Raw genomic sequence first — 25,865 nt, 5'->3', positions numbered from 1 at the left:
AAATGTTCTCGTCTCTGGGCCTCACTCTCCCTCCACCAGTGCACTTGCAAATGTTTATAAAATGTTTGGAAAGGATGCCATCACAGCAGAAGCCAAAGCTCCATGAAAACAGCCACTTTTCAATCTCTACCACCTGCTTGTCAGCAAAATCTGTACTGGGGGAAACATGTAGAGTACAATCTAGATTCCCCCTGTTTTCATGAAGCCAAGAAACCCATTAGGAAACTGGCACAGCATCCAGAGTCACATCAGAAATGACCTTTGCTAAGTACACGATCTCCTTAACCTTCCACATACGCAGTGTTGCTTTACTGTGTCCAGATTCCAAGATGGGGAGGGGAGGAATGGAACTATCCCTGTATATATTATAACAATATTTGTGTTGGTTTAGGGAATATATGATATTATTAAGTTTGAAAATACATATTTCAAGGGTCAATACTTCCTTTTACTATAATATGTCTTAAATGTGAATGTTTGGATACAGTATCCCTAGCTGAACTCAAATGCTCACTGCTTTGCTCCAGGGAAATAGCATCTTCATAGCACAACATAATGAATTGGTTTTTGTTCTGCCTTTCTAAGACTATTGTGAACACAAGGGATTAAAAGTCAAGAGAGCCAGAGAAAAATAAGAAATTCTAATTATAGGCTAGAAACTGTTGAAATGAATGCATTACGATAACTAAATATTCTCACTACCATTAAGAACTTCACTGTTCTCTTTAATTACAACCACCATCTATTGATGCATTTTTAAATAAATTGCTGAGATTGTAAATAGTCATAAGAATAACAGGAAGAGTGCAGGGCATAAGATATTCTAGTCTCAGTTCTGTAACTTTTTAACTATGTGATCTTGCAAGGATTCTAAACTGTTTGCATAACACTGCCTACTGCAGCAGAAGAAATGGTTCATAAAAGGATGAATGGGTGTAGGACAGGATGACAATCAAATACAGTACACAGCAGCAGCAGAAGAGAAAGAAATCTAATGTTATAATCACATATACTAAGTTCCATTAATAATTCATTTTTCCTTAAATCACTTTCCATTTAATCAAAAACTTTTTGAGAACAGGGACTTTGTTACTCACAGTTCAATTCTTTGGCCTTGATACCTTGCATATAAAAGTTATCAATAAATGTTTGCTGAGAGAATAACAGAATGAAGTAAAGAAAGAGAAGAAAGTTGTACTTCAACACTCTTCAGTTATGTCAGCTAAAAGGGAAACATGCTGCTACACTTCAGCTGATTTGTCCTTGTGAGATTCACATACTGACAGCACAATCCTCAGTGTGGCGGTGCTGAGGGGTTGAAAATTGTAAATACCCAGGCTTACTGGCTCAACGGGGTCATTGGTTCCAATGTAAGGTTGAAATTCCAGGCTGTCAGTTCTACCCAGACTGGATCAACTCTTTCAGGAGCAGATAGCTAAGAGTGCATCTCACTACTATTGGGTCTCTTGATTCCTTTCTCTGGACATTTCAGGAGAAAATAAGTAGTCGGATCAAGATTTTGAAACATGTTTACAAACTGTGGAAGCAGATGAAAAAAGACATTTCTGTGGGATGCTGAAGACAAAACACAACCAAAGTAACGATGACCAACAGGTGGACACGGCCCAGCCCAGAGACAGGTGCACCATTCAAGACCAAAGACAATAACACATTTTTACAGATGTCCAAGACATTTTGTTTTGACATGTGTGAAGGACTAAATAACAGTAACATTCGTTTATTAGCTAACTGTTTTGTGAAGTCAGCCAGGTTTTAGGGCAACAATACCCAAGAAATCTTTGTGAGAGTATTTCTTCCCCTTGACGATCAAATAAGGCATTCTGAGAAATCATTAGATATCCACTCTCAGTTTCTATCTTATTCTTTCCTATTTTCTATCTCTTAATTATAACAAACCTTAAAAAATCAATTTCCCTCAGGTAGTAATGTAAAAAAATGGATTAAATGATTGATATCACTGACCAAAGTGTCTTAAACCGGATGGAACTTACTCTGAGAAATGAGTTTACAAATGTTGTGTTTCATTACACTCGCTTAAATGTTTTTTTTTTTTTTTTTGCAGATTTTATTATTATTATTGGAAAGCCAGATATACAGAGAGGAGGAGAGACAGAGAGGAAGATCTTCCATCCAATGATTCACTCCCCAAGTGAGCCGCAACGGGCCGGTGCTGCGCCGATCCGAAGCCAGGAACCAGGAACCTCTTCCGGGTCTCCCACGCGGGTGCAGGGTCCCAAAGCATTGGGCCATCCTTGACTGCTTTCCCAGGCCACAAGCAGGGAGCTGGATGGGAAGTGGAGCTGCCGGGATTAGAACCGGTGCCCATATGGGATCCCGGGGCGTTCAAGGCAAGGACTTTAGCCGCTAGGCCACGTCGCCGGGCCCGCTTAAATGGTTTTTGATGTAGCCTCACATCTATATCTATTTTTCTATCTAATGTACATTTGACATGTGAAGCGACTTTAAAAAAATCCATCAAAATTGCAATATAAACATGCTTTTATATGCAATAATTTTAAAAATATTTATTTATTTTTAAGGGAAAGGCAGGTTTTATAGAGCATAGACAGAAAGGAAGATCTTTCATCCACTGGTTCACTCCAGCAGTGGCCATGACCATTAGAGCTAAGCCAATCCAAGCCAGGCACTGGGAACTTCTTTGGGCGTACCAGGCAGGCACAGGGTCCCAAAGCTCTGGGCCATCCTCCACTGCTTTCCTAGGTCCTAAGTAGAGAGAGACAAATGGGAAGTGCAGCAGCTGGAACACGAACAGGTATCCATAGGGGATCCCGGTGCCCACAGTGTGAGAACTGTCACTTGGCCATCACACCAAGCCCTTGTGCAATAGTTTTGAAACCTTTTTTTTTTAGTCACACACATTAGTTACTGAGGACTTTTATACGCATGGGCATCCAAAATTTTGCATCAATGTAAACTTTTAAATACATTTTTCAGAAATGTTTTGAAGTACTTTTTATGCATATATATGATTATTGCTTACACTCAATTTTTGCTTCTTTAGAGTACGCATATTCATGATCTTCGAGGGAAAGATATTCTCAGTTTATGGTACATTAATTCTTTTTTTAAAAGTTTATTTATCTGATTGGAAGGCAGAGTAACAGTGAAAAAGGAAGGGAGAGAGGCAGGGACAGATTTCCACCCACTGGTTCACATGTTAAATAGCTTTAGTGGCCGGAGTTGGGCTCCTCTGAAGCCAGTTCTTACGGGTCCCCCACATGATCGGCAAGGCTCAAGTACATGTGTCATTCTCTGTTGCTTTATCAAGCTCATTACCCAAGAGATGGGCAAGAAACGCAGCAGCTGTGACTTAAGCCACAGCCACCCACATGGGTGCTGGCATCACCAGCAGTGGCTTTACAGACTTAAGCTACAAAGCCAGCCATACGTTCTTTGTGTTGGACAATCTTTTAGCAGATAAAAACAATTTTATTTGTACTAATGGTGACTTAGTTGTTCTAATTAGTTTAAATTTCTTTTTCTGAAACCGTTTCTAAAGCACTGTATTTAAATGTCCATGCACATAATACATCCTGCCTTGGTCCTGGCCAATTCTGGCCAATTCCATCAGATTGATTCTTAAGCTTATAATTCAATTTTAGTGTTATTTCACCATACTTATATGTTTACCTACCTAATTTCCTTATTTAAACAAAAGAATTATACGATTTATAAACTATCAGCTTAATGCACTATGCCACAGCACTGGCCCCGGTTTGATGTTTAAATTACAATTGCACAGGGTTTGCTACCCACAGGCTTTAGCGTAATTGATAACGACTAAGACAGTGTATTTTTACGGGAAAGAACAAACACACTTTCTAGTATATTTTTTATTTATATTTTCTTCCCAGTTGTCTTCTTGTTTTTAATTTTTTACTTTTCATGCTACAGTTCCATAGGGTAGTATGTTTTGAAAAGCAGGAATTAAAACACATTTTGAAAACCAGGATATTAGGTTTTCTACAGCCAAGCTGTAGTATTATAATTGTATACTGCTGAAAGAATCATTATGTTTACACAGAATTCTTGTGAAATTCCAAATAACTGTTTTTTTAGGAAAATTTTAAATCTTTCATCATGGAAAGTATTAACTTAGAATTCTACAATTCTCTGTTTATACAATTCTACATTCCCCTGAAGTATATTCCAACTTTGTGAACATATTGTTCAGTGATAAGTACATTGTTTAAACACGTTTTCCTAACTGGCCCTTACTGCATGAAACAGCTCTTTATAATATGTATATCTGTGACACCTGCACGAACAATAGGATGGTGGCTGGAGTTGTGCCGAAGGTTAAGCCGCCACCTGTTGAAGCCAGCATCCATGTCACTATTCCACTTTGAGTCCTTGCTACTCCATTTGTTTTTCAACATTGGTTACTATCTCTTATTATCACATCTATATCTAATTAATATCCAAATGTGTCACTTCCAAATCATCACACTGGATTTTGCTTCAATGTATGAATTCATGGGAAACATAAATATTTACTACCAAGCAGCATGTAAGGAAGAGAATTTCAAAAATATTTTAATGTTCACTTCAAACAAATATTTACTGTAGCTACCGTATATTGGGTACAGGGATAGAGCAATGGCTATGTGGTAGAAAACCAACATAAGAAAGTCCTATCCTGTGGCAAAAACAAGTGATGATCTAGGCACTGCAAGGCATTTGCATAATCTGGAAGACACTGGAAAAAGTAATCTAACCAGAAAAACCAGTGTATGATATAGCAAAAGTTAGTTTAAAGAAAAAAAAATTTTTGGCACACTCCAAGCTATGGCTATTCCAGAAACAGCAAAAAGGTCACTCCAGCAGGATGGAAGTAAAGAGAACACAGGTACAGCCAAAATTAAGAACAATATCAGGCCGGAAGTAGATTTTAGGGATTTTGGTCTAATCCCTGTGCCATAAAATGTTTACATTTTAATACCATCTTTATTTTGCAGTGAAATGAACATTTCTCGGACAAGGATAAAAGACATTTTGCCCTTGCTTCTTGGTGTGAAGTAACGGAGAGGTGAACACAAAAAGGATGATTTGAAATTAAAATTAGGCAATAGCTTGAAAATTTCACAATTCTTCCCAGGATCTCCATGAACAAGACTTTTCCTATCATTATTTCTCCCTAAAGGAGTTAATCTAGGTAGTGTTAGAAAATTAACTCCTATCACCTTAGGTTTTTTTAACACTCAGAAAACCAGCTTATTTGCTGAATTTTCAATCTTATCCAAACTCTTTTAACAACAGAATAACACCTTGTCAGTGAGAGCAAGAAGAGCTAACAAATTCCAAGTCCTGCTAATGTCTGATACAAGTACCATCCCTAACTAAAAAAGTTACAAAAATCAGGAAATTTTTGTATTTGCAGCTAGCTGATATCACTTATGAAAACTAGAAATCTTTTCTTTGGCACAGGACATGATCTGGACAAAAATCATAAACTTATCTTCAATTTTTTAGCTCTTACTCATTTATCTTAGATTATGTCCCTATTTTAATCATAGCCAGATCTCAATTATAGCCCAGTAAACACATCACAACATCATGGATTATAGACAGGGTAAGGTACAAAAAAGATTTTGATGCTACAGAAACATTAGAGTGAGCATTATGATAAACACTATTTCATTAAAAAGTTCATGATTAACAGCCTTTGATACTAAAGATAGAAAAATTAGAAAAGAAGCATTAGAAACCAAGTAATTTACCTATTTTGGTATTACTGGAAAAAGGCTGGGGTAAAAATCTCAACCCTAATCCAACAGAAGTCCTCAGGTACCCCTTCAAAAGATGTAAAGAAAAGCCAGTGTCATAACATTTCAGGACAAATTCTATGGAAAGCATGTAGGCCTGGGGACAATCTGAGGCAGATACGGACAAGCTACAGGCCTTAGGACTTACAGAAAACACGGAAGAGACCCTGCAAAGACAGAAGGAATAGGTCATTTTTTATACATGGACCATTCAACACCCCAGAGCATTCTCTATTCCTTTTTCCCTAGACTCCTGAGGTAGTACCAACAAACCATCTCTGTTCTTTATACTGATGTAGTCTGACAACAAGGAGTGGTATACCCTTTCCCCGACCCCCAGTATGTCCCTCACACTTGCTCACCTCTGTAATGATTAAGAAAAGATTAATGATAAAAAACATATTCACATAAGGTTCAAACAGCATCATGTTATCTCACTGCATGTGCACCTGTCTTCTGTATTACTAAATTAACAGATCTCTATTTAAATACAGATTGGATAAATGGAGGACAACCTGTGGAAAACACTGTATCATCCCTGGCTGGAACCCACTGTGAATAGATTTAAATTTAAAACAACAATGATTTTTAAAAATGTCCTATTATTATTGGAAAATGAATTTGAAAGGGTTTTAGAAAATTTTACTCAACAATATAAGAAATTTGTGGTGACATTCTCCAACACTCATCTATCTGAAAATCAGATACATTCCTATCACTGCTGTGCTTACAACACTTTTGTTCACATTCCATTACCTTACTTGACATCAAGCATACAAAGCTATTGATACAAGAAAGCTAAATGTGCACCCAAATGGTGAGGACACAGAAGGAACCAGGACCTTCTTGAAATAAAGAATGTAGGGCAGCAGAGGTGACCCACATGAGTGAGTGAGGAGCAGTGCTTGTCTGCAGCCAGCAGGACCCTGCCGCCTGCCAACCTAATACTCCTTCCTGTGCTAAAAGAAGGAAAATTAAGAGAAAGAATTCAACTCCCCACACGTATTTGACAGGATTTTTTATGACTTATATATGCAAAGACTTTAACAAAGTGACTTGACGCACAGTAAACATGCAATACATGGAAGGTATTATTTCCTTCTGAAATTCAAACAACTTCTTTTTGGCTTTATTTTGATTATTAAAGGAAAACTATATGACTTAGAAATACAGAAAAAAAATGTACATGAACAAAAGCATAATCCTGAGAGCTTAAATTCCCACTGGTGAAATCATTGAAAACACCTTGCCTTTCATGCTCTTTTTAATGTATTGATATGTTTAAAATATATTATATACATGTAATCATGACAACAATCATAATTGTATGTCTATACTACATAAAACATACACAGATGCAGCCCTATTGTGAATTAATTTTTTAAATACTTGTAAGTAATTATTTAATAGGCACAAATATAACTAAATATTAATGTACTTTTTTACTTTTACTTTATGGAAAAATGACAGTATCATTTGTAGCTACAATTCCAACTAGTTTTTTCATATTTATATAAAATAGGCACTTATTTAAAATACATCTTTAATTTCTTTCACAAATATTTTTTTGATAAATGTAGATGTATTTTCAGCTCTTCTTTCACATTACTTAGATTCACTGGTTGCTGAATCCTTCCCCTCTATGTTCACAGCATGGCAGTAATTAAATCTGAAGAAGGCTACATTTTTTAAAGCTGAAAACGCTAGGGAGACGCTGTCCTATGTCCCTGGGAAGAAAGCAGCCACTATAAATGATGGTTGGAAAAACAGTTTTCTGCACACCTCCTTAGTACTGGAGACCAACTCTGGTCCCTAAGGATTCAGAGAGACCTAACAGGACTCTGAGGGAGGATAGCATATCCAAGACACTTCAATCCTAGCAAACAATCCACAGTTACTTGTAAGGCAGATGAGGCAGTTCCTGGACATCTAGGGTTTTTAGAAATCTACAAAAAAAATAATAATTTGTGCACACATAATCTACCAACATTGAGACGAGAAGACAGAGCAAACCTAAGTGGATCACTAACAAACATCCATTCAGGATAAAAACCTTATGCAAACTGGGCAAAATGGGGGGAAAAACCCAACACAATCAAGGCAAAATACGACAGAATCACAGCCAAAATCATATTGAATGAGGAAAAGTTGGAAGTATTTCCACTAAGCTCAGTAACCAGCAAGGATTCCAATGGTCAGCACTACTTGGATGCCCACTCTCACCACTTCAATAGCTAGATTCAATAGCTAGATTCATTAGGCAAGAATAATAATAAATCAAGGCCCAGTGCAGTGCACAGTTTCTAACTGTGACATAGGGTGAAACTCAGATGTCACATTTGCAAACTGTCTCATGCTTGAGTTGTTCTGTAAGAGAAGTTTGAAGAAAAGAAATTGTAGTGTTTTTGTATAACATAGTAATAATAAAAAGAAATTAAAAAAAACTAGTCCTGAACGTAACTGCTTTTTCTCGCCCACAAAGAAAGTCAAGCAATTATTACAGCTAATCCTACATACATTTTAAAAATCAGAATGTGACTGCATGGAGCCACATTCTCTTTCTAACCTTACCTTAATGTTATCACTGAAGCTTCCATTTGAAAAACAGGAACAACATACACTACATGTTAAATGAATAATACACCATAACTGCCTGTATGTAAAAAAAAACTAGGTAATATATTGAAAAGTTTACTTAACATTCTTTAATCTATGCTATAATCATGCAAGATACGTAGTAATTCTTATTCCCTTTCCCCTGTGGCTTAGATTGGTGAAAAGTAAGGTCACATGGCTAACAAACAGAAAATACAAGAGCCGAATTCTTGTTTTTACAAACGGAAAAACCTCAGGTTTTAATTATGCAATCTCCCCACTTTCCTATCTCTCTTTTTAGTTGCCCATTTATTGCATGTAACACCCACTCTCCAACCATGTTTTCAACTAGCTTATAGATTTCCAAAAACAAATATTACCTTTGTTCAATTTGGACATTCTTGAGAATCATCTCAATATTTACAACTAATAAAACACAAATTACTAGAAGATACATCCAATGCCCTCATTACTGGGTGACTTTTTGTCCACATCTTATTCCTCTTTCATTATCCTCCTAAGCATGTATGCTTAATTAACATGAAAATACACACATACTCCCAAAGGCATTGTATGCGTATCTTTACTTTGCCTCACAGGAAATTACAGATGGTATAAAACGTAGTATTTTTGCTAATGGATAATCCTGTATTATATGGCATACTGTTGATGATGACTAAAAATACTATCTGTGTGTATTTACAATTCATATGGTACTATCTGTATATATTTACATATGTCAAATATAAATACAGTAATCAAATATATATCCCATCATATATTAATGTATAATATTCACTTGCAATTGTCTAGATTAAATTCATGTGTATGGGCCCAAGCATCAATATAATAATAAATCCATTTATTATTTCATGTCATTATACTCAGTAAAAAACACTGCAACAGCATGTCTCAGATTTGTCAATGGAAGGGAAAGTAACCATATACTATCTTACTTACTTTACTATGTCAAGTTGGCATAACCAACAAAATAGAACAATAACATGATTAAGTCCTCTGAACTGATGGTGAAACGTGAAATGAAATTAAAAAGGAAAAAAATTATAAGAATACCAAAATTTCACAGAAATGGACAGTATGTAACTATGCATAGATTTCACAATTCTGCACCAAAATGACCACTGAATTCCATTTTCCATAATATTCCAATTAAATATTTATTTACTTAAATAGAATGTCTCAGAATTGTCAATGGAAGGAAAAGTAACCATAAACTATGACTGACAAAAAAAAAAAAAAGACCTCTATCAACTGATTCATTCTACAAACAGCTGAAACACCTAGGACTGGGACGTGCTAGGACCAGAAGCATAAAATTCTATAGTAGTCTTTCCCATAGCTACCAGGGAACTAAACACTTTGTCATCTTTCACTTCTTACACTGGCACAGCCACAGAACTGAACAAGAACTGGCAATATGATATGGGATGCCAGGATCACAAATAGCATCCTCACCCTCTTTGCCCAAACACTGGCCCCTCCAAGATATTTCTAAAATATCTTATTTACGGTGCATATAATAAAATATATGCTGACAATAAAATTTTAACAATAGTGGATAAAATTAACATATCCTTTATCTATAGCACATATCCAAATACTTGCTTCAATCGAAACAAGAGATAAAATATTTATTTAATTTAAATGTATTACTCCCAAAATTTTTAAGTTTCCAAATGTCAACCTTGGAGGGACAAGCCCAAGATCCAGTAACTGTACTTGGATGTGGGCAAACAGTTTTCAATGTGATTATTAGTCAACTTATTTAGCATGAATTCTATATACAGTACAAATTTTATTATCTCTGGTCTTCATCAGATCTTTCTACTTCTTCACCCTCCATATCAGCCATTCTACATTCTCTGACCTATATCTCCCCAATTTCCCTCACCTCCAGTAACCACTGTTTGGTTCTCTAACTCTGCATATCTCTCTTCTTTCTGTTCTTTTCTTTTCTTTTCTTTTCTTTTTTTTTTTTTTTGAGAGATTCTATGCAGAGAATTTTTGAGAGGGAATGCAACATGTTTCTTTAATGTCAGAGTAATTTCATTTCCTATGTTTTCCAGGCTCATCCATGTTGTGGCAAATGGCAACTGAATAATATACTATTATACTCATGAATCACAATTCCTTCTCCCATTAATCTGTGATGGACTTTTAATGTTCCCCGATCTTGACTAATGAAAAAAAGTTGTAATGAATCAGAGAGTACAGCTGACTTTACTGGGTGATACAATCATGATGACCTAGGAAATGGAAGGACACAACATCTACTACCCCGAGGGGGACACTCTGTCACAGGCTCTGCTGGCAAGCAACACAAGTAAAAGGAAAGCAGAAACAGCATCAATTCCTTCGTCAGGGGTGTCTGTCTCTGGAAACTGAGGGTCTCCCTCAGGTGGACTCGGAGCTTACAAAAGCTTACACACATAGTGGCAAGGGCTACAGATATCAATGATGGTGAGACACATCGCAGTGGTCCTTTGGTTTGTGCTCATCAAGCTGGAAGAAGTCCTTCCCGGCTCCATGTTGACCCCGACGAGGAGAGGGGGATGGCCGAGCACAGCATCCCGGCCCTTCTAAAGTGTCCATTCTGAGTTGTTGTCCTCTACAGTATTTCTGCTACTTCTTGGTTGTTCTCTAATGCTTTCTAGTCATCTTGGTCAAAATATACTTATTTACTAATTGTTCTTTTTAAATTATTATTTTATTGTGTTCTGTGATACAATTTTGAAGGTAGAGGTATCCCCCCATTTTCCCTCCCATTTCCTCCTCTCCATTTTTCCCTCCCACCACTTCCCCCCATATCATAGCAGTAACTGTTACAAGTTTAACACTCTATCTAAGCACATCATGACTTGTAGGTATAGGCAGTGGTAGAAAATCTAGCATGATATTGACAAGGTATGTTTAACTTTTCACTGGGAATCCTCCTTTTCTTCAGGAGTACAGCTGCCTGCTATAACGTATCTTTACTTCCCAGTACTAGTCTCCAGTATACAGTTCATTTATGAGAATACACGTATATACTTGTTCACTTATATAGCTACTTGTAAATTATGTGATTGTTACCTTATATTACATAGAACACATTGTATTTGTCTTTTTGGAACTGCTTTATTTCATCGAACATAACGGTCTCCATTACGTAAAAATCTAACACACAGGAAGTGGAGCAAAAGGCACCCTAATCTGCTGCTGGTAAAAACGTAAACTAGGGCATCCATCAACAAACACATAGTAAAAATTTCTCAATATCTGAATGTGAATCCACTATATAGTCCAGCCATCCTACTATGGGGAATTTATCCAAACAAGATGAGACCAGAATATGAGCACTATCTACTTATTTTTTAAAATAAATGTTCACTTTGGTTGCATGAGTTACCTATCTTCATCAACAAATAAGGATAGATTTCTACTCAATATAATAAACACATTATATAGCATAAGCTAACAGTTATTGACAAAATACTCATGAATTTAGTTCAGTAAAAAAATATTAGAAATTTATCCATTGCTCACCTACAAGTGTTAATCAACTGAATGATGGGACTAATATAACTAGCTAAGATGGATTCTCATTTGTAGGCCCTGAAAGCAGACATTTATGAAAGCAAATAAATGGGAAGTTTAATTTCAGATCTGTAATGGCATGTACCGTTTCCACTCACATCCCATTTGCTGGCACTCAATCACCTGACACTGTCGATTTGTAAGAAGGCCTGACACCTGCCTACTGCAGTGAGCAGAAGAATGAGGACAGAAAGTGCGTCAGGAATGTCCGTAACATCATTAACACTGAATTCTGAGGTCTGCGTCCTAACACTGCTTAAGTCTTACTGAGAGTTTTTAAAACATATTTGACTAAACTGTGGCTTTTCTTTGTATAGAAAACTTGGAACAGTTGCAAATTTCAGAACTAGAAATCCTTTTCTTTTTCTTATTCACAAGAGAAGCTGTTTTGTACAAGCTAATAAAAAGCTACTGCTTACCAATCTGTAGCATTAACTCATATTGACATGCAAACCAGGAAAAAAAGTAATACTGAATGTTTCTCTTTACATGTACCCTTCCTAAACATAGTCATCCTGCTACAAAGTTGTAGTTATCCTGAGGACAGGCTACAGGAGATTTTCAACATAAAACATTTCCCTAAGGAATAGTCCAATCATTTTTTAAAAAGATACTTTAGAAAAGCTTCCTTTTTAAATTCTTGTATGCAAAGTAGGTATTATAACTCATACTAACTGCAATAAACTCTTGGAAACTAATGTTTTCAACAGATTACATTAAAAGAACTATCACTTTTCCCATATACTTATGAACTGATTAGAATCTTTTATTGAAGAAATATTAGCATTAGTTATGATTACTGGGAGTTACAATATTTTAGATGCTAGGGGATGTGAATGCATTGGTAGAAACAATCCTAACAACACTGTTCTGCTTTACTCTCTTAGTCTGCCCCCCAAAAAAATTAGTTTCAGTTTAAGAAAATGTCAGTTGAGAAAAACAGATTATTTCGACAGTAATAAATGTTCTGGAGTTGATGGCTGGATTCCACTTTTAAATAATGCATTACCAATCAAGCTTATAGAATAAATATGAATAAGACTATGCGGTTAGTAAATTCACACTGAATTGTTGCTACGTAGAATGCACAATACATATTCAAAATTATTATAACACATCATGTAATAGTCAACAAGCCTACATATGCTGTGTTCATCCTACATCTACCTTCCTCATCCATCTTCTTACTGCAAACCAAAAAGAATTCCAGAGATTCACACTGGAAATTACAGGCTGACCAAAGTTCTGGAGAAGAAAAAAAAAAAAAAACTTTGACAAACCCTGCATTCACCTATACAAATGCATAAATGCATGTTAACTGTGCTCAAGTGGTGAACCAGAAACACACAATAGAAACAACACTCTCAACTGTACTTTCCTATTCAGAGAAATACATAATTCTTCTTATTAAAATATCCCTTGGATGTGTTATTTGAACAAAAGGATTCTTACATAGGGTTTCAGAAAATGTTTCACTGTCCTGAGAAGCAAGCTTTAATCATTAAACTTTCTTTAAATTTTTTTTTTTATTGGAAAGTCAGATATACAGAGAGGAGGAGAGACAGAGAGAAAGATCTTCTGTCCACTGGTTCACTCCCCAAGTGGCCACAATGGCTGGAGCTGAACCAATCTGAAGCCAGAAGCCAGGAACCTCTGCTGGGTCTCCACTGTGGGTGCAGAGCATCAAGGCCTTGGGTGGTCCTCAAATGCCTTCCCAGGCCTTAAGCAGGAAGCTGGATGGGAAGCAGGGCCACCGGGATTAGAACCTACACCTACATGGGATCCCTGCGCATGCAAGGCTAGGACTTTAGCCACTATGTTACCACACCTGGCCCTCACTAAGCTTTCTATAATACAAATTAGTTTCCTAGCTGATTTCATTTTACTAATATTAATATTTAATTTGACATTTCTATTATCATTAGGTACTGGATAAACAGTTGGATGATTTATTAAAACACACAAGGAGCATCACCCTATTCTCTTTTCCCTCCTGCTTGATCATAAAGTCTCTTAACTATTACATTAATACGGTCCAGCACAGTAGCATCCTGGGTAAAACCACCACTTCCAGCAACAACATCACATGTGGTCATCTGTTCAAATCCTGACTGCTCCACTTTCAATCCAGCTCCCGCTAATGTCCCTTGAGAAAGCAGCAAATAAATGTGTGCCTGCTTGGCCTCTGTATCCATGTGGCAGACACGATTCAGGTCTTGGCTCCTGACTTCACTTCAGCACATTCCCAGCTGTTGTCATGGGGGCTATGGACCAAGCACGAAGATCTCTCCCTTCCTCCTGCTGGCTCATTCCCTTCACTGGTCCTTCCCCTTCTCCTTCTCCTTGGCCCTCTCCCTAGCTATCTATCTACCTGGCTCTACCTCTCCCCCTCTGTAACTCTTTCAAATAAAGAAAATTTTAATAAAGAATGCTATGAATAAAAATCGTAAGTCTACCTTATTTAAAATAAATTGAACTCATCAAGAAAACTATATATGTAGGCATGTAAAATAGAACTAAATCATGGGCCCGGCGGCGTGGCCTGGAGGCTTAAGTCCTCGCCTTGAAAGCCCCGGGATCCCATATGGGCACCAGTTCTAATCCTGACGGCTCCACTTCCCATCCAGCTCCCTGCTTGTGGCCTGGGAAAGCAGTCAAGGACAGCCCAAAGCTTTGGGACCCTGCACCCTCGTGGGAGACCTGGAAGAGGTTCCTGGTTCCCGGCTTCGGATTGGCACAGTACCAGCCCATTGCGGCTCACTTGGGGAGTGAATCATTAGACAGAAGATCTTCCTCTCTGTCTCTCCTCCTCTCTGTATATCTGACTTTGTAATAAAAATAAACAAATCTTAAAAAAAAAAAAAACTAAATCATGAGAAACACCCAGGCAGTAACGAGCTGCCGCACCGTGACAGTTTACTCACTGAGCCTATGTTGAAGGCTTTGTGGCTTATTTATAAGCGTAAAACTCAAGCAATTTTTTCAAGTGGTAGATAGGTTCAAAATTTTGTTTTGATTTGCTCTTTAAACATAGTGTATGAAGCGAAAGAATGATTCAGTCTTAGTATTTTCACATAGGTCTTCACTTCAAAGTGGCACACTTTTAAGAGGGACAATAAGAGAAAAGAGATGCAACTCAGGGAAAACAAGTAAATTTTAAACAATAATTATTCAGATTAATTGGTTAACTAATGACATGATACCCTTCTTTGCAAGATTGTCAAGTTTAACCTGTGTGTGGATAGACAACACAATTGCTAATGAGAGAACACGTACTAAATATTTACCAAGAGGTAGGCACTCTGATGGCTGATTTGCAGGAATCATTTTATACCATTATAACAATTTGTGATCCAGACAGAGTCATCATCACCTTGCCTGTCCACTGATGAGGCAACTGAGTGTGGGGGAAGTGAAGCAATCCTACAGTCAAGGAAGGACAACAGATGAAGACCTGTCTACTCAGCACTTAGCACTCCAAATCTATGAGCTCTCCAAGGTAACATGCTGAATAAACTCAAGCAAGAGCTGAATACTGACATTTTTTTCAAGATCCCCCTTTTCTACTACTGCTATTCTTTAATTAGGCAACTTTAATTTTTAACACAGTATAAGCTCCAAACACCTTGAATAGTTGCATAATCAAGGTTCAGTTATGTCACAGAGTAAATAAATTTTTCTCAAATACTTTCTGCTCTTGAGAAAATACAAATGAAAGCAAACATATCCCAAACAGGTCTATAGTTCGGTTGCAGAACTGGGTTCAGTAATAGTTAAAGAAAGGCAGGAGATATAGATGAAACTTCAAATGGCAGCAGCTTCAAGCAGGCCAGATTTCAGCAAAACACAGAAAACATCAAGAATTTAGATTTGACAAACATCCAACATCGAAAAGCAGAGCTGCTTCTTTTTTTTTCTCTAAATACTATGCAAAGGCTTCCAGTGTGTCTTACTATGCATATTACAAAAGGTAATTACACCAGCATCCACACAGCAAGGACCATTTGAGAAACAGAAATAAGCAAGTGTGAAGACAAAACTGCGGGTCAATTCTCAATTATTCAGTGTCCCTGTGTGCGGTCAGTGGCCTTTACTGAATCTTCTGTCTTATTAATTGTGTGCATATCCCGCAGAAGGTGGCAGGATCAGTTTGTCAATGTCTTCTTTGGGGGTTCATTGTTCAGAGTTCTATAGTGAACTTTGTAATTACATGAGTGTGGAAGACAGACTTTTAGACCTTAAATACATTTCACTGTATTCAAACACATACATAGAAACGTTCTTATTAGTATGACAGGTACCCTCTGGGATGTGCATGTGTGTATTTGCATGAAGCATGTCACAGATGTTATATCAGTCTCATTTATTACCCAAACCTCTTTGCTAACCACTTCAAACATACCAGTGTTTTAGACAACACATACTTAGCTTTAATTATCCATTTGGCTTTCTTCAAGCAATATAAGCTACAATAATGAAGGAATCATGCAGGGCATACTGTGTTAGAAACGATCATGTGTGCATTATAAAATAAACGAAAAATGTTCTAGTGTCATGTTTCATATCAACAACTGCCTTTAATTTTGCCTTTAAATAAAAGGCATGTTCATTCATGTGAATGTGTGACAGAGAGGGGGATGGATAGGAAGTTAGGAGACAGAGGAACAGAAAATGAGAAAAGAGGAAAGAAAGAGAAAGTGAGAGAAAAGGAGAGGAGAGAGAGATCTTCCCTCCCACAGATCCCTGGGAAGAGCCTCAATCCTGACCCATGAATAGTAAAAGCAAACTATAAAACAGAAGCAGACCATTTTCTTTAACCTGGGGGAGACTTGTGGTTTCAATGCAAACCCCTAAACAAAATGTGGAGAAAAAGAGATGCCTGCAGATTGAAGCAAGACCAGGATTCCCTTCCCTGGACATAAACTACAATTTGCCATCTAAGCTAATAAGATGATTCAACTAGAAATAGTTAACAAGTTTCTGAAGGATCATTGTTGGCTCAGGCTACAGTTTGAAGGCCCTGGGGCCTACAGACTTTCTGTGCTTTTTATGTGCTTTATGCTGCAGGATATTCACTAGAGGTTAACTAGGAATATCAAAGAAAATCTTGAAAGTGCTTTACTCAAAGACAATGGTTAGGTGTCAGAACAGAAGCAACTTCTAAAAGTCAACCCAAACACATCACGATTATTCCTCTAAAGAACAGAGGCAATGATCAGCAGGGTCAATGCTAACAACAAAACAAAAACAAAATATAATCCTGGAAATGTCGGATACACCTGTCATTTTCCAGAGCAAGGGACTTTAAATAACCCTGTTGCCCTCTCTCAGCACTACTGCTTTCCACAACTGCTTGAGGATTTAATTTTAAAGTCCTTCCAAGTCTATATTCATTCCGCTGCTCCTTAAGGAATATTTGCTCTGAATGAAGCTTAATGCTGACTGCTGTTCCTTCGCTCTAGCTTTAGCAGGTTTCCAGCAGTTCACTAAGGCTTCTTTGTCTCTACAAGCAGAGGAAAGGAACTGCAATGCAAAACAAGACAGCAAAAGGAAATGGAAAGATGAATAAAGTACACATGAAATTTCTGAATTGGAACTTTATTAAGACCATCCGAACAAAACATATGAATGGCCCATCAGATAGAAATCTGGAATATTAATCAGCTCTATGTGAAGAGAAATGAAGAAAAAATGAAATCAAAGAGACTTGCTATAAATGTTATGGTAAATATTCGATTAAGGGGGAAACAAAAGCTTAAAACAGCATAGATAGTATGGACATATAATAAAGAAATAATGTATTACAAGAAGGATTTTTTAGTAAGTAGAAAGTAATTATATAGATGGAAATTAAAAAGTTAAAATGACCAGTATTTGCAGCCTGGGAAACTGGCAGTTTAGGATGTTCATGAACACAAAGGAGAAAAAAGGTAGTATCAAGTTTAATAAAAGAAAATATATTCTAACTTTAATGAGTTTGAAGTGTTTACGATCTCTAAAGCAAAGCACCCAAACAGCAGTAGTCTTGATTAAGGTAATGCTGGCTGTGGTTAAAGGGGAACCTTGAAATGGAACTGTTTCAACATAACAAATATTTGTTTCTTGATCATATAACTCCAGTAAGGCATGAAGGCAGAAAGGAATGTGATATACAGTAATCTGGTCATCTTAGTTGGAGGTCTATCGCTTTTAACATATGGTTTCCAATATGGTATTATTGGATTTTAATGGGCACAGTCAACAGACAGGAAGACAGAATCCAGAGAAGGCAAGCCCAATTCTCAATAAAGTCAAAATAAGTGTCAAACATCACTTGCATTGCAAAAACCATGAGCAAGGACCAGTTACAGAAGCACATATATGTTCAAGATGAAGGTAAAACTTAGATAACTGGGAAGTTAGCTATCTCCTGGTGTCAACACTGCAGTCTAGAGAGTGAACTGTGAGAAACCTCAACCCACAGAAGTATTAATTTTTATAACAATAAAAAAGTGAGTGCATAAAAAATGTTAAAGATATAGGGAACCACGAATGCTTTTTGGGTTTGCATAAACAAACAAATGGGAATGTATCAAACAAGTTTCTGCACAACAAAGCAAATAGGCAACAAGTGAAGTGGCAACAAACAGAACAAAAGAAAATATTTGCAAAGTATACATCAGGTAAAGGATTAGTTTCCACAATACATAAGGAGTTCCAGAACAAGTTAAGAAACGAGAAAGGAATATGAACATTTTATAAAGCATAAACTACAAATGTCCAACTGACACAGGAAAAAAATGCACAGTACCACATCTATCAGAAAAATACACACAGACACTAGTGAGGCTATCACCTCAGTCTGAAATGCCATTATCCAAAAGTAAAATAATCACAAACACTGGTAAGGAAATGAAGAATATGGTACCCTAATACACTGCCGGTGGAAATGCAAACTAGTGCAAGCATTTGGGAAGACAGTATGGAGATTTCTCAGAAAACTAAAACACTTTTAATATGACCCAGTTATTCCACTCCCAGGAACGTAGCCAAAAGTAACGAAAGCAGCACAGGAAGGAACTATCTGAACCCATGTGTTTGCAGCAGCTTAATTCACAATAGCTAAGATATGAAGCCAGCCTAGATGTTTATCAATTAACACCTGCATTTAAAAACCTGTAATATCTAAATACAATGGGATATCACTTCACCATAAAAAGTATGAAATCCCAGAATTTACAAAAAATGGATGCAACTGGAGATTGTTACACTAAGTGAATTAAGCCAGACTCAAGAAGAAAAACATCTACCAGGTTTTATTTATGGACACCACACACACACACACACACACACACACACACACAGTTTAGTGATCAGTGATTATTTCAAAATTTTCTGTACTTGAGAGAAGTGAACATCTGTTTGTTTGATTACTGTTTGTAGCTTGTTCCTAACCTAGGCTCTTTATTTTCCACATGTTGAATTCTTCATCTGGTAGAACATGAAATCTTTGAATATCATAAATTAGAATACAGTTTTTCTCATTTTTTAAAAATGGAAGTGAGGAAGGGAAAGAAGTGTCGTCATAGTGTTTGTATTGTGTTTATGAACTACACTGAATCTGTTCTCTTTGTATCAAACTAACATGAGAACTGATGATAATTGTGTTATAATGATCATACATGTGCTGTGACTCAGATAATTAATACATCAATAATTTTCTGAAAAAGAACAAGCTAAGCTGATTTTAAGGATAATAAACATGTATATAATGAAAAGAAATAGAACCTGGAGGACAGCAGCCTATTCTTGTGCTTTGCTGAGCCTTGTCCCTGGCTTTCATTGTGAGTCTGCTCCAGCCTTTTGGCCACCTCCTGCTTCGATCTCTCTAACTCCTGCCTTTTAGCCAACAGGCATGTTTACTGACTTCCCCATTATGGTTCTTGGCTTACTGTTTCAGTCTATGTATCAACAGAAATCCTTGGCAACTTCCTGGGTCACCTCTTCTCCCTCCTTCACCACAGACTGTTTTGCATCAATTCGGCTGCTCAGATACAGCCTGTCAGCCTGCAACAACACTGTGCTGGCCCCATCTTTCTGGTTTTTATTCAGCCCCACACAAGTCTGATAAATAATGTTTTTCCTTAGCACATTCTGCGTACCTGTTACTGTGATATCAAGTAATACAATGTACCCAACTTCTAACTGCCCATGGTAAACTGTATTCTGTGATGCCAGAAGCTGGCATTTAGCGGTCTACTAAAGAGGCATTTAGAGTAGTCACGTGCTCTTTTGGTGAGACTTTCATCTGAAATGACTGTCGCAGAAAGTGAAGGTATAGCTCTGTTTAAAGATCTCCAGGAGTACAGAGGTTTGCTTTGTTGCTGGCACAGAAAGCTTGTATATAATGGCACAAAGAATGTAAAAAGCATCCCGGGATCTGTAATTTTTTTAAGTAGGCCAAAGCACAAAGTTCACAGGGTGGGGCTGGTACATTGGCTCAACTGGTAATCTTCTGTGTGCAAGCACCAGCATCCCACATGGATGAGGGTTCATGTCCCAGCTGCTCCTCTTCCAATTCAGCTTCCTGCTATGGCCTGGGAAAGCAGTGCAGGATTACCCAAAGCCTTGGGATCCTACATCTACATGGGAGACCTGAAAGAGGCTCCTAGCTCCTAGCTTTGGATCAGCTCAGCTCTGGCCATTGCTGCCTTTTGGGGAGTGAACCAACAGATGAAGTTCTTTCTTTCTCTGTCTTTCCTTCTCTGTATAAATAAGACTCTGCAATCAAATAAAAAATCTAAAAAGCAACAATTCCAGGGGTGGGGACAAGGGTAAGAAGATAAGCTTAAAAAGAGAGATAAATAAGAATCAAAGAGTATTTCAGGGTAATGAGACATTAAATTGTCCTAACTGATATTGGTTTTATGCTCCAGAAAGTACTTGATGTGAATGACTTTACTGGAAAATGGTGAGACTGGAAAAACATTAAGTTAAAGGGTTTTCCAGTTAGTGACAATATGAGTGCATTGCAGCAGGCTCACGGAGGGACGGAGGTGAAGACACAGCATCCCACGTTCCAGCGCCATGTTAGCATCCAGACTCTGTTCCACAGCCCGACTTCCTGCTCTTCTACTGCCTGTACTTTCTGGTTCAAATGAATGGGTGGCCAGGTTCCAAATACCCAGGTGAGAGGCATGAATTATGTTTCTAGCTCCTGGACATTTGAGGGAATTACTTCTGATGAAAGTGGGAGTTCTCTTTCTTCTTTCTTTCCCAAATAAGCCTTTTTCAAGTATAAAGATATAGACCAAAATAGTATCAGCTTTTGAAAAAAAAGGAAGTTGGAGAGGAAATAAAACAATGATGGGTAAATCCCTGTCTTGAGGGAGTCCATGTTTGGGATGATAATGCTACCCTATTAAAATAATGGCATGCAAAATGTCGTCATATTAGCTAAAACAGTATATATACATATATATCTGATGGCAAAATGTAGTCTCTGAAAGGAAAACATTTAACATATGTTGTAACAAATAATGTTCCACAGCAAATTTAAAGGAGCAAGGGAATAAAACGCAACAGCAGATTTTTATCGAGGAAGAACAGGCCTGTTCACAGCATGTTTCCATGGTGAGCTACTTAGTAATCCTGAGAACTGCTTGTTAACAAAATGAGAAACTTATTATCACACTGACCTTTGTAGCAATTTAAAAATAAAATCGGGTACATAATATATAATAAAAAACCTCAATCCATGATGAAATCCACACAAGCATTCTATGACCTTGCTTTTCTGTTACTCCTAGAGATGCCCTCAACTCACTCACCCAGTACAACTAGTCCCTGCCACTACTATTTTAAGCTCAGTCATCCTAACGACAACAAGTCTCTTAATACTCCACCTGGTTTTAAAAGAAATTATATGGACAAAACACACCCTCAAAGTAATTACTGTTTCCAGCTGAGAGAAGCATCCGTTTCCCAGGATCTGTGCTGGCCAGCACTGACTCACTTGGCCGGGGCCCTGGCTGGCCCTCTGCTGATCCAGCGGTGTGCTAATGCACCCGCCAAAGTGTGCTGACACAGTGGTGGGGCTACCTGAGCAGCAAACACAAGATTCAGTTCCCCCGACCCCCTCTTTCTGCCTTTCAAATAAGTAATACTTTTAAAAGGATCCCCTATTCTGTTTACAAACAGATTTACCGTGTTTGTGCACTAGGGGACTTTCTGATTTTAAGGACAATTAAAGCAACAAGTTTACAGAAATGAATAGGCATGTTTAAATTACATACAGTTTGCTAGTCAGTAGCCAATTTCATGTCAGAAAACATGTTAATTCGAATCTTGAATTTTCTAGTTGTGAGAATACATCATCCTGGTGTCTTATGAATAGAGCTGTGGTGAGAAATAAATGCTCATGCTGCTCATAATGCACCCAGCTCCAAGCCTGGCATTCCTTAATGTAAACATTACACTATAAACGCCATATGCATTCCCGTTTTACAGGAGACACTGAGGACCTTAGTCAGTGATTTCCCTCAGTAAATACAAGATCCAGGGTTCAAACATAAATCTATTGCAGGCTCATTGCTCTTGAATTTTAAGAATCTAATTTTTAGAAAAAATTCTCTAAGAGGTCAAGAATTAATAGAAATATTACAGTAAACTTATGGCTTCAGAATCAGATTAAAAGGGAAAATACACAAGACAGTAACAGCAAAAGTAATCTATGAAAGGAGCTCACCAGTGTAATCACAGAAACATGGTTTAGAATACTACATACTCTTTTGCAAAGGTGGTTTAACTCTTCCCCAAGACTAGAAATTAAACATAAGGAAAAAATAGCTATCATTAAATGGGCAATCTCCTGTCAATTTTTCCCTGAGAACTAGGGTGGGGGGCGCTTCTTACCAGTGGCAGGGGACAGATAGGATTATTCATGATTCACAGATGAAGTGCTCTTATATATGCAAAAACTTTATATATATATATAATAGCAAAACCTACAGGTATAGCAACCTGCAGGTTTGTAGGCAAATGCCAAAATTTGGAGTATTTTCATACAATAGATATTTTTTTAAAAGAGCGTGTCTCAATTTTTGAGTCACAAAAATTGTTTTTCAAATACCCATTTATTTACTAAAAAGGAACTGCTCACAGCCATGTCACTTAAGAAAATTACTGCTTGCAAGGAATTTCATTATCCATTCAAATTTCATGTAAGAATAAAATGTCACTTGTACAGTCATTAAGCCTGAATGAAAGTTTATGAATTAGGTAATACAAAGCTCTACTTACAGGGTGATGACTGACTCCAATCGTATGAGCAAAAGGGAAAAAAAGGCATTTTTATAGACAATCACTCATCATAATAAACAACATAATTGGGCCCAGTGCAGTGGTCTAGTGGGTGCGCCTTGAACGCACCAGGATCCCATATGGTCGCTGGTTCTAATCCCAGCAGCCCCGCTTCCCATCCAGCTCCCTACTTGTGCCTGGGAAAGCAGTTGAGGACAGCTCAAAGCCATGGGACCCTGCACCCACTTGGGAGACCTGGAAGAGCTCCTGGCTTCCAGTTTCAGATGGGCTCAGCTCTGGCCACTGCAGCCATTTGGGGAGTGAATCATCAGACGGAAGATCTTTCTCTCTTTCTCTCCTTCTCTCTGTATATCTGACTTTGCAATAAAAATAAATAAATCTTTTTTTAAAAATAAATAAATAAACAGTATAATCATAGAAAGAAACTCAAAACTTTCAAGTTGACCACTGGCCTCAAATTTAAGAGGAAAAAATCAAATGCATTTTTATACATAATCTCACACAGTAATGAACAACTTAAACCCTGCATACAAAGAAAGCAGACCGCATAGCAAAATGAGATTTTCAATGCATCTAAAATTTACCTAAGCAGAAATAATATAGTCACACCAGGGGGCGCTCTTAACACTGAAATAATGGATGCCATAGTTGAAAACACTTGGTGGTCTCAGTTGGCCTAAGAAAAGATTTTTCTAAGCATGTAGTACTTCCAGCAAGTGCTTGTTTCTTGCAAATGTTTGCTGGCAACACACACATTTGCTTTGCATCCAACTGTTGGCATAGTTAACACTATCAAGTTAGTCCATCAAGCAAAACATTCTAGGCAGAGAAGTATTTCATTCTTCAGACATTTGATGCTAAGACCGGTACCTGTCTCATTCATTTTGCAGTGAGAATGAAACTAAATAATAAACAGTGATTTAAAGTACATACCACTTTTAACTGATCTTTTTTTTCAAAAATTTCCGATTAGAACTTTATTTTTTCCCACAAAAAAGAGCAATTATCAAAGCATTGTAAAACAGTCATTCACTGTGAAACTCTCACCTAGGCATTATGAACTTTTTCTGCATTTTTTTCATTACCTTGTAGGAGCTCTGAAGTTCAGTTGTTTGCCTCACCACGTTAAGGTGTAGCTTCCTAAAAAATACAATTAGAAAGTTACTATCAGGCTTCAAAGAAACAGCAAAAGACACAAGGCAGATGGAGGCTATGTTATCCACAGAAAAACCACCATACACTACTCATCAACACTATTTTCACACAACTTACAACTGTTTAAAATAAATGTTAGGGAACAACTTAATGCTGAGATAAATATACATGCGTGTGAAGCGATGAGGCACAGCGGGCCCATCGTGGAACAGAGGGGCTCCATAGGCATTCCTCACTGCTTCTGGCTAGGACCATCTCCTACTAGTTACCTGCAGAGCCACTGTTTCCTGCAGCCAAGCTCAAATGGGGAGAGAAAGTCAGGAGCTCCCCTGTGAGTTAGGCTCAGTGAAAAGGAAATGCTAGTGTCCATGCCCCAAATCCAGCTGGCCGGCATACAAATCCCTCAACTGACTTTCAAAAAATACATTTTCTCATTCACTTATAAGCAATACACACACACACACACACACACACACACACACACACACCACCGAAAGTGAAGATGTAGCTAGAGAATATCTTTCATTAAGTTACTACCTTGGACTAAAGTGAACACGAATGATATTAAGGCCTATCCAGAATCCAGATCTTCATGTTTGGGGCTGTTGATGAACAGGAAGAAATCAAAGCACATGGTAAGGAAAACCAGCTGCTGATGAGAAACCCTGTGGGAAATGCGCGTCAGCAGAGGTGTCTGCAAACTACTGCTGCCAGTTTTATCCATTCTTTTGATCTCCACAGGAAAAAACGCTGAGGTTTAATGAAGCATACGCAAGCCTCATTCAGTGAGAAGTCACATACGATGTAAAACAACCTGGCCTATGGAAAAGCTGCAAGAGTCCCAACAACTCCCAATGCCAGAGTGCTGCTATGGTTCTTACTAGAAGCACGTGCTCAGCAGCTGCTGAGAAACAGTATTTACCTCCGTTATGGGCGGAATAGTTTCCACAGGGCATCAAGTGGCATATATTTCTTTTTTTATGGTTTGTATTTATTTGAGAGACACAGGGAAAGAGAGACAGGCAGAGAAACAGACCAGTGTTTCCTTTCCGCTTGTTCACCCCCAGTTGTCCCTATTGGCTGTGGCTGGCTTAGACCTTGAGCTAGAAATGGAAAAAGCAATGGAGGTCTCCCGGGAGGGTGAGAGGTGCCCCACCGCTGGTGCCAATAGGCTGCCTCCAAAATCAGCAGTGGCTAGAAATCAAACTCACAGTCTAATAGGGAGCGTGTCGTCTAAATTACTGAGCAAAATGTCTGCTGCCAACATGTATTTTAGATCAGGCCCTCACGACAGCAGCAAATGAAGATAATTATGCTAAGCAAGAAATGTCAATTTTAAAATCTTTAAGAGAAAAGCAATTCTCTCAGTACTTAAGATTCCCCAGGATGAGGTGAGATTGCTAATCTAGC

General features: G+C 37.7%; 1 protein-coding gene across 2 annotated transcripts in view; it reads right to left on the bottom strand.

The window, feature by feature from the left end:
- Positions 1-25,865, bottom strand: part of LOC101535821 (cytochrome c oxidase subunit 7B2, mitochondrial) — a 42,377-nt gene that overhangs the window by 12,219 nt on the left and 4,293 nt on the right. Inside the window, exons 2-3 of one of the 2 annotated variants that reach the window (XM_058670145.1) lie at positions 24,386-24,440; positions 20,263-20,375 (exon numbers count right to left, since the gene is read on the bottom strand). The gene's annotated coding sequence lies outside the window, so the exon portion shown is untranslated. The remainder of the gene's footprint in view (positions 1-20,262; positions 20,376-24,385; positions 24,441-25,865) is intronic. The other variant, XM_058670144.1, reaches the window with a different exon arrangement.

The sequence above is a fragment of the Ochotona princeps genome, chromosome 11 (assembly GCF_030435755.1).
Source record: "Ochotona princeps isolate mOchPri1 chromosome 11, mOchPri1.hap1, whole genome shotgun sequence".
NCBI classification, from domain to species: Eukaryota; Metazoa; Chordata; class Mammalia; order Lagomorpha; family Ochotonidae; genus Ochotona; species Ochotona princeps.
This window is presented reverse-complemented; position numbering and strand designations above follow the sequence as displayed.